Raw genomic sequence first — 10896 nt, forward strand, 5'->3', positions numbered from 1 at the left:
GTCCTATCTTTCCCTAATCTTTGTAAGAAAGTGAATAGCTGAATTTGTTACAACCAGAGATATCCGTTTTGTAAAGGAGTAGGCAAGTGTTTGAGACATTCATTTTAAGCTGTAAATATTTCCCCTCTCAAGATAGAATTATTTTTTGTTTTTTTATTTTTTTATTTTTTATTAGATATTTTCTTTACTAACATTTCAAATGATATCCTATTTCCTGGTTTCTCCTCAAAAAAAAAAAAAAAAAAAAAAAAAAAAAAAAAAAAAAAAAAAAAAAAAACTATTCCCTCCCTCAGTCTCTGGATTGTCCTTCCTTTAGTCTTTGTTCCATACTTTGTCTCGGCAACTCCTTCCATGGGAATCAAGCTACAATTTTAAAATGTACTAGCATCTGTCATCTAGCAAGGCATATAAATTATAGTCATTTAATATCATAACAAATGTATCATTGAACAAATTGAGTTCTGACATTGTAAAATGGACACATATACCTGTCCACTGCCCTGGTACACATTTTTCATCATATTAATGTTTTAAAATACAGTGGCTTCTCTATTTCATCTATGTCACCTCTCTCTGTGATTCATAATTTTCCCATGATAATTATTTCACTCAGGACAGTTGCTTGCTATTGTAGTGTTTAATTTATCAGAATGGACAAATCTACAAGGGCATCTCCTTCATCAGTCTTCTTACAGTTGGATTAAATTTGTGATAATCCTATTTTTAAACAACTGCAATAGGTGATTCTACAATTTCCTTGGTAAAAATTAAGTGACTTAAAGGTTTCTACTGTAAGCTGCCTTCCTGAAATTTTCTGCAAATTCAGTATGCTTCAGAGTCAGCTGAATAGTATCTTGTTTTATCCTACATAATCTAGCAAAAAACAAAATGACTCAAGAATATTGAATTTACCTAAAGTTATGACTGATAACTGAGCCATGAGTTCTCATGTTTCCTAATAGGTGTCATAAAGAAATTTCTGCTGCTAAATATGTTTAACTTTCAATTTTTGTTCTTGAGAACATTTAGATTTAAGGAAAACTGGAGCAAACACTACAGTTTTTGCTGTTCTCAGTCTATACCATAATGTACCAGTTTTCCTCACTGCTATCATCTCATATCATTTTGGACACATGAGACAATTACCATGTCAATTTTTATAAGAATTTCATTCTTTATGTATTCTATAATATGGGAAATAATTTTTGCATAAAATTCACATGCTGTTGCCTCTCTGCTCCTCCCTGTTCCAGAGACAGCTGCATCTTTTTCTGCAGTGCCAGCTTCGTCCTGTAGACAAAATAGTGAAGGTCAGTGTGAATGGATTTGGCTGTATTGGCGCCTGGTTACCAGGGCTGCCTTCTGCTCTGGATCTGGCAAAGTGGAGATTGTTGCCATCAACGACCCCTTCATTGACCTCAACTACATGATCTACATGTTCCAGTATGACTCCACTCATGGCAAATTCAACAGCATAGTCAAGGCTAAGAATGAGAAGCTTCATCAATGGGAAGCCCATCACCATCTTCCAGGAGCAAAATCTGCTAACATCAAACAGGGTGATGATGATGCTGAGTATGTTACAGAGTCTACTGGTGTCTTCACCACCATGGAGAAGGCCAGGGCCCACTTGAAGGGTTGGGCCAAAAGGGTCATCATCTCTGCCCCTTCTGCCAATACCCAAATGTTTGTAATGGGTGTGAACCATGAGAAATATGACAACTCATTCAAGAATGTCAACAATGGATCCTGCACCACCAACTGCTTAGCTCCCCTGGCCAAAGTCATCCATGACAATTTTGGCATCATGGAAGGGCTCATGACCATAGTACATGCCATCACTGCCATTCAGAAGACTATGAATGGCCCCTCTGGAAAGCTGTGGCATGATGGCCGTGGGGCTACCCAGAACATCATCTCTGCATCCACTGATGCTGCCAAGGCTGTGGGCAAGGTCATCCCAGAGCTGAATGGGAAATTCACTCGCACAGCCTTTCGTGTTCCTACCATCAATGTATCAGTTGTGGATCTGACATGCTGCCTGGAGAAACCTGCTAAGTATGATGACATCAAGAAGGTAGTGAAGCAGGCATCTGAGGGCTCAATGAAGGGCATCCTGGGCTACCCCGAGGACCAGGTTATCTCCTGCGACTTTAACAGCAACTCCCACTCTTCTACCTTTGATGCTGGGGCTGGCATTGCTCTCAATGACAACTTTGTAAAGCTCATTTCCTGGTATGACAATGTGCTGTGGACCGGGTTCGTTGTGGGGACCCCAGTTTCCATGGGATGAGAATTCTGGTCATGTAGGCAATTAAGTGGGCAGATGACAGACAGACTCGAGACACAAGGGTGTGTTGAATCTGAATGTATTTGTACAAGGTGAAATGCTTAAATAGCATACAGCAAGCAGGGCAGATGACAAGAGTCATGTAGGCAGGTGGGAGTTACAGCAAGGGACACAAGACTGAGGTCACATAGGCAAGTGACCTCCACCCCAAGGTCAGCAGGGTCTGGTAGCCAGGTGTGAAGCAGGAGGAAGAGGAGTGGAGCCCTTTCTGTTGAGGCTATTTTGGTATTCCTATGCTAATTCTCTGGTTCTGCTGGAGGCAATGACTAAGGGGTTCTGACCTAACATTTCTAGCTAATGTCCTTGAGTGGAAGCCCTTCATTACTCTCTAGTATATAAAATATTCCTAACTATTGTGAACTATCTATTGCCCTAAGGAATGTGCTTGACGTTTGTTGCTAGCTATGGCGAGGCAGATTCCTTGAGAGAAATTCCAAGTTATGGACAGCTTGGTATTAAACTAGGATAGGTTGGTAACATTGTGTTGGCCAGGAAACAATGCCCAATCTTAGCTATTTATGAATCATTTCCTGGGGTACCTTTATGCCTAAATATGAGGGCGTGAAGACGATTGGAAAGACTAATCTGGAACACTTCTGAGTTAGGAGATACCAGCGACTGTCTGAATATCTAGGAGGCACAGAACTCCTTTTGGATCCTTAATGCCTCCTATCCTTAATCAGGCTTTTACCCCTGATATTTCGGATGTGACTGGAATAGACTAGTGTGTGGGGCAACAATGAATATGGTTACAGTAACAGGGTGGTGGATCTCATGGCCTACATGGCCTCCAAGGAGTAAGAATCCATGGACCACCCAACCCAGCAAGGACACCGAGAGCAAGAGAGAAGCCATCAGTACTGAGGAGTCCCTACCCCAACACTGAGCATCTCCCTCACAATTTCCATCCCAGAACCCCATAGTAACAGGAGGGGCCTAGGGAGCCATCCCTACTCTCTTGAATATCATCAGTAAAGTTCACTGCACCTACAAAAAATTTTACATACTGTTATATTTAAATTCTATCTTAAAATATGTTCATATATATATATGAGGTATATAAGAGGGATATATATATCCCTCTTATATACTGTCTTTGTTGGGTTTTTATAGCAGCTCTTATAAATGTTAACATTTAATTGGAGCTGGCTTGCAGTTTCAAAATTTTAGTCCATTATCATCATGGTGAGAAGTATGGAAGCTTGCAGGCAGAAATGGTGCTGGAGAAGCCAAGAGTTGGGTGGAGCCTGAGCATAGGAGACCTAAAAGCCCGCCCACACAGTGATACACTTTTGCCAACAAGGTCATATCTCCTCTGATAAAGTTATTCTTTCTAATAGTGCCACTACCTATGGCCAATCCCTATACCACATGAATGCATGGAAACCAAATCTATTCACACCAACATAGGTAATTGTTTTACCTATAATCTGGGAGTCTTATACATCATTAAAGATTCATATATGATACTTGGAACATTTTCATGAATGTGAGAATTTATTTCAATCCTTACATCAATTATATTTTAAAGTATTTCATTATTTTTTATTCCTTGCTCACAGAATTATATTTAAGGAGGTTATTTGCAAAATGAGATACTAGTTTTGAAAACAGAAAATAAAATCCATTTTTTATTCTTCTCTATATCTTATATTCCAACAACACTTTATCTTCCCTCTCCTTCTCCTAACATCTCCCCCTCTAACCCAAATATAGCCTTGTCAACCTTTTCCTAAGCACATCAACCTAACACAGCATAACAAGCCACAATAAAACCAAGCATATGCCATCCCATCAAGGCTGACCAAACAACCCAATAGGAAGGAGGAAAAGGGTCCCAAGAGTAGGCAAAACAGTCAGGGATATCTCCTGTTCTACTACGATTCCTACAAGAATCCCAAGCTACTCTAAAATAACATATATGCAGAGGGTATATGTCAGACTCCTATAGGATCACTTATCTCTGTGAGTCCCCATGAGTTCCAGTCAGTTGATTCTCTGGGCTATATTCTCTTGGTGTGTCCCTTGAAACATCTGGTTCTTCCAATCCTACCCCCTCCATGTCTGCTGCACTAATGTTTGGTTGTGGGACTCTGCATCTGTATTCATCAGTTGCTGGATGAAGTCTCTCTGGAAACTTTGATAATTCTGCTAGGCTTCAGACCTAGAGAACTCTTCAGGCAAGACAAATTGTAGATTGAAGGTTTTGTGGCTCCATTGGTGTCCATACTTCATGCCTCATCTGGTTACAGAAGACAATGTTCCAGGTCCTTTTCCATTTCTAGAAGTATTTGCTAATGTTACTATGTTAAATTCCATGAACTTTCCATTGCACTATATTTCTACCTTGATGTGCTTCCCTATTCCAGTCATTTCTCCAAGTGTTTCTCCCCTCTTGTCTGATCTTTCCTGTTTCTAACCACACCAGCCCACAGACAGATTTTTATCTCCACCTTTAAGGTTTCCTTGCTACTTTGCATCTCTGGGTCTTTGGATTGTAACATGATTTTCTTTTACTTTACAGCTAGAATACACTTATGAGTGGGTACATACCATGGTTGACTTTCTATGTCTCAGTTATCTGGTTTCTAGTTCCATCCATTTTCTGGAAAATTTCATGATATCATATCGTTCCTTTTCAAAGCTGAGTAATACTCCTTTATGTAAGTGTACCACATTTTCTTTACCTATTCTTTGGTTGAGGGACATCTAGGTTGTTTTCAGTTTCTGGCTATTATATATAAAGCTACTATGAACATAGTTGACCATAGCTGGGTCTTGAGATAGAACTATTTCCAGTTTTCTGATAAATATAAGAATTCAAAATGTCAAATTACAGCAAATGGAATGGATATATTACATTAACATAAACAGTAGCACAGTAAAACAAATATTAGTATTAGTAATATTTAAAATAAAAGTAAAAATAAAATATAATCTTAAGTTTTTGAGATTATAACTTAATTGCATTTCTTTCTTTTCTGTCAGAATATGGCCCAAAAATGGAGTTATGTGAGAGGAATTCTGCATTCTTGTGAGAAAACTCCAAGAAAATAAGTTTTGTGTCCTCAGTTTCTCCAAAACATGGAATTGTTCTAAGAATTTGTTCTCGTGCTTCTTCAGGTATAACAGGCAGGCTTTGGTTTAGTTCAGCTTATTCATTAGAACTGACTGCTGTTATTTGTTTATCTGCCTCTATAAAAAAAAACTGCATTGGCTTAGTGTGTCTTGCATATCAAATGTACCTTGCCAGTCAAATGCAACCTGCCCCTGACCTCAGGCTTACTAATTACTGGTTCCATTCTCTCAGGTCCCACTGCCTCTAAAGATGTGACAAGTCATGCCTGGACAGGAACATAAAGGCAGCTATGACATAAAAATTCAGGAACCTTCACAGAAGCATATGAGTAAGAATAATGGGATGGAATTCAGGGAAAGATTTCCTTTATGCCAGGTTTGAAAATCATTTTTAAAGGAATATGGAGTACAAATATTAAGATACCAACTAGTAGATTGCTTGTAAGTTATTTGTGAGTATAGATTGCTTGTAAGTTATTTGTGAGTATAATTCCTGGTTTACAGAAGGAACTCTAGATGCAGGAGTATAGAATAGAGTCCAACAGAACATTGAAAAGGCATATACAATGGGAGAAGGATCCTTGCTCAGTTTTGGGTACTTGGGGCATTTATTTGTACTGTCACAGAAGATAAGGGAGATATTAATAATGAGGAAGAGGTGATTAACTCATTGAATAAATATGAGCTGGATGTTCAAACGTTAAAACTAGTAAAAGAGGCAAAAATAGATTTACCCCAATAAAGCAAAAACATAATTAAAATAGCATTTAAAACTCTAGAAGGAAAGTCAGCATTGTGCAATCTCACATATAATCTTAAGAGGCAAGAAAAGAATTACAGCTATTTAAGTACATACTAAATAAAGCATTGGTATAACATATGAATTCTTCATTTCCTTTAAACTTACTTATTTTAACCACTGAAATGGCTCCTACAGTTATTATAGCATAAGAGAATAAACCATTGGAATAGAAGCATCTACATCACAAAGACCATAAAATTCTAACTGCTTGCCTCACCCTTCTTGCTTACTTAGTAAATCATGGGAGGACCTGATGTCAACAGTTATATGGATTTCATCCTTGCTGTATTATTTTACTGCTAACTAACAATCAACTTTAAAAATATTTGAGAATCCTGTAGATTTTCAAATTTCACATGCTGATTACTATGGAATGATAAGAAATCCTTGTCTAGGTAATAAGCTATGATTGTCTAATACCAACTAAATTTATGATATAAAAATTCTCCAAACTTCTCCAGCCAGATATGTATTTTATTGATGGCTGATCTAATTGTATAGGGAGGATTAGTGGTTCAGATATTCATCAATCTATCCATGGTATATTTTCCTGAGCCCAACTAATAAAAAAATATTTCATAATTCCTTTATTACGGTTCATTCAGAAACTTTCAATATTGTACCAGATTTCATTTATGTTGTAGAATTATTTCCAGGAAAAACTCATTTTCTTGCATGTGCTAATATGTTTGTTTTTATTCTAGAGTGAAATAAGAAAGCTGATGCATTAACTGTCCCAATTGTTACTTCTTTAGAAGAAAACTGAGAAGGAATGTTTATCTCTCATTGCAGAGAGATCTACAGAAACATTGTCGATTACTATAAAATTTTTATTTGCCAGATGAAATTGTTGTCTAAGAGGCTTACTGCTGAGTAAGCTCACTCTTCTAGTTCTTTCGTAATTCTGACTGGATAGTTCAACTGAGCTCCATTGTCTCAAACTCCACTATAACCTGACTGATTCAATCCTGCTTTCTCTCAGCTTCTCACTGAATTGCTCTGCTTGGCCTCAAATTAACTCTGGCGATTTGTTCTAATCTTTTGGCTCCTTTTACTCTGGCTTCAACTGCCTCAACTCTACTGCACGACACTTGCTGCACTGACTACCAAGCGATTGCTTCTCTCTTCCCGCACTGTTCTTAAATAGCCTCCCTTTCCTGTCTGTTGGTAACAGACATTTATCCTATGTCTGACTCATTCTCCGGTTTGTCACTTTGCCTGCCCTTCAATTAGATGTCACTTTCAAACATTGGTTCTTCCTTCTAAAAATTAATTTTTCCATAAAGGTATTTATTGAGAGAGTGTCTGCATTCAATCAGATCTAGGTCTTTGTATGTGATCCTTTGGTAGAGCAGCCATGTTGCTGTATTAAAGCTCCTCTACATGTTTCTCTGGCCCCAGGCTGGAAAGGACAATGGCAAAGAGCAAGGCAGTAGTGGAAGTCACCAGAAATATAGGAAACAACTAGCTAAAGATCAAGAAGACATATCTACCGTATCAACGAAAGCAAACTCTGCCCACATTATTTTATTTAATGTGATTATAATGTATTATATTTCTCTCCTTGTCTTTTATCCCTCCAAACATTTCCATCCTTGATCTCTTACTAATTCATGACCTAATTTCTTATTAGTTGTTGCTACATGCATAAATGCTGCTAAATCCAAAATCAGGAAGTCTATGGTAAATTTGATTTGTGAACTAACTAAAAGTTTATGGGTAAGCATTTAAAGAATTAGTGGAATTTGAGAAACCTCCTCCACAACAAAATGTAATAACTATATGAGCAATCTTGTGGGATATTCTACTCAGTAGTATTTTTGAAGTTAATATTATTATATCTATTTATGTATCTGACATATCTATTACCAGATATTGGTTGGTTAATCCCACAAGCTTTGTGGCATCATGCCATTAGCATATGGTCCAAGTAAGACGCCATTGTTCTGCAAGTTTGTATCTGGATCAGCATTTACCTTTCTCCTTTGGTGATATGTAGAAAACCACTTACTAAACACACTAACACATTGGGATGTCTGCCCTAGGGTTAAAGTAGTAAAAATAACCACTTTACCACAATCCATCTATTTTTCAATATAAGAAAAATGAAGAGAAAAGAGGAGATTGTTAAGTTACATAAAAATTCACTCTAGAGAAAAAATCTACCTTAAATAAGCAATGCATGTTAAAAATATTATTTATTAGTATAAAATAGAATGTTAAAACAAACAGCAACAACAACAAAGAACCTTACCTTCACTTAACAACCATCATACACACTTTCTCATGAATGCTTGGTTTAGCTGTATGTTTTTTTGAAATAAATGAGTCTGAGAAGTACAGTTCTGCATGCTTTTGGTTTCTAAGATAGATAACAACTGGTGTGTGATATGCTATAATGGAATAGCTTACATTCCTTCCACGAATAGACCATGGTCGAATTCAAAGCATCCATATGACAGCGCACAATTACCTGAAACTGAAGTTCCAGGGAATATGACACCTTCTATTGATCCCTCACATTTTATACACACACATATACACACACACATGCACATATTTGTGTGTGCATATATATACTCATATATACATATATATCTTATAAAACCATAAAAGTGATTTTAATATAAATAATTATGCTATGTCTTTTTATGATTGATGTTTCTTCTGCAAAAAAAAAAAATTAGAAATTCTTAGGAAGCTTGAACAGTGGTGGCTTCAATGAGAAAATCCCTTCTAGACTCATATATTTGAATAATTGATCCTCATTTCCCTACTTGTGCTGCTGTTTAAAGAAGCATAGAATGTGTTTTATTCTTAGAAATTGGCAGTGGGGGGAGATTTTGAAAGCTTAAATCTTAATGCCTCTCCCAGGTTGCTCTCTCTGTTCTCTCTGTTCTCTTAAACACTTGCAGTTTAAGATGTGAATTCTCATCTTACTGTTCATCATCTAGGTCTCCTTGATATCTATTTCCATCTTAGTCTCAAACCTCCTAGAACCTTAAGAAGATATATGAGGAGAAGAATTGATAATGTTTTTTGTCACTGCTACATAAAAGTAACTAATAGAGATGCCGTTATAAGGAGCAATGTATAACACTTCATGGCACAGAATAACAAAGTTCCTCTTTCTTCAAATTGCTCTGCATAAGAGTAAAACTTCCAAATAAGATATATCCCAAATTACTGCATAAGCCAATATGAAATTCTGAAATACCCACTTCATCAATTCTATCTATTCCCATGCTTCCAAGTAAATAGAAAGCAGCTGATGCCTGCTAAAGTGGGAAAGCAGGAATTTTAAGTAATGGAATAAATTCATTGCAGTAGCTCCCTAAAACTATCCCATGCCATGTTAGGTCAAGGTTCTATGACAGACTAGTACTCAGAATTGGTTTTATTTCTGGGCATGCTCACCCACATTATTACCTGAGTAGTTGGGTTCATTGCCAATTCTGACAATCATTCAATTAAATATAATTTTCTAGAGGCCACATTACGAACAGGAATAAATTAAGTGGTCCAGTGATCTCTCAAGCTGTCTCCCATCTACTGGAGTCCTGACATGAGGATCATACATAACCAAGCAGCCTTCATGTGTGGTCTCTAGCATCATTAACCAATCTTTTTCTGTGCTTAGTCTCTCCTCCAAGGTGGTCTGACAAGTTTTCAGAAGTGGATAACATCTTTTTCTGGAAAACAAGCTGGTTTCTTGATTTTACCAGGCCCCAGCCTTTCTCATTTGTCAACATGAGATGCCTGGAGAAATTCCAGTATTAGGGTGTATTCCATTGTTTAATTAGTTAACTGAAGAGAGGAGTATGTTTTTACAATGCCTATATTTCTGCCAAAATGGCTACATACTGAAGAATCTTATCATACAAGTTCCATAATGCAAATATATTTTTTAAAAATAAAATCCTCTCCTTTATGATTGCTCTATTTACCAAAAGCAAGAGATAAGGAGGTGGTTGTTGATTCATTTTGTCTGTGTTTCTGCCTTGATTTTCTTGTTGCTTTTTGCCTTCCAATGGGAAGCGTAATTATTCTTTATCATTTCAGAAAATAGAGGACTTTATCAAACATCCTCATATAATATGAAACACCACATAGTCTCTCCTTTAAAAGAAAATGAACAACATTAGTAAAGGAGGAATGTAGGAGACAAAGAAATTGAAAACAAGTAGTGTAATAAATGTAAGAAAGTCAATGAGAACTAAAGCATAGATCACAGGATTGGGAAGATCATGGAATGAGCATAGAAGGAAGGTCCACCAGGATTTGTTTTAAATAAATACATGAGCAATAAATGTAAATTCCAGGGTTGCTGAAAGTTTGCACTCATTTTCTAGGGGAAAAACTACAATAAAGTTGAAAAGTTTTATTTTTGTTCTCTTAGAAAAACAATAAAACAAGGGCACCTTTACATACTTCTGGTTCTAGCACTTAGGAAAAAAAGGCACAGATGGGAGAGAAATACAACTCTCTCATCTTACTTGTGCAAGCAGGTGGCTGTAGGAAAGTTTGAAACCAGTCAATTAACATGGCTGAGTGGGAAAAGGAGCTTGAGGCCAAGGCTGAGGGACTGACTTTGATTCCTCAAGATTCTGAACTATTGGCTGATCCCTAAAGTGATGTGGGATATGAATGTCATATGCTATATATA

At 37.0% G+C, this 10896-nt stretch overlaps 1 pseudogene; it reads left to right on the forward strand.

Annotated features, from left to right (window-relative positions):
• Window positions 1-1220: 1220 nt before the first annotated feature.
• Window positions 1221-3151, forward strand: LOC116076534 (annotated as a pseudogene).
• Window positions 3152-10896: the final 7745 nt, after the last annotated feature.

Source organism: Mastomys coucha, unplaced genomic scaffold (assembly GCF_008632895.1).
Source record: "Mastomys coucha isolate ucsf_1 unplaced genomic scaffold, UCSF_Mcou_1 pScaffold4, whole genome shotgun sequence".
Lineage (NCBI taxonomy): Eukaryota > Metazoa > Chordata > Mammalia > Rodentia > Muridae > Mastomys > Mastomys coucha.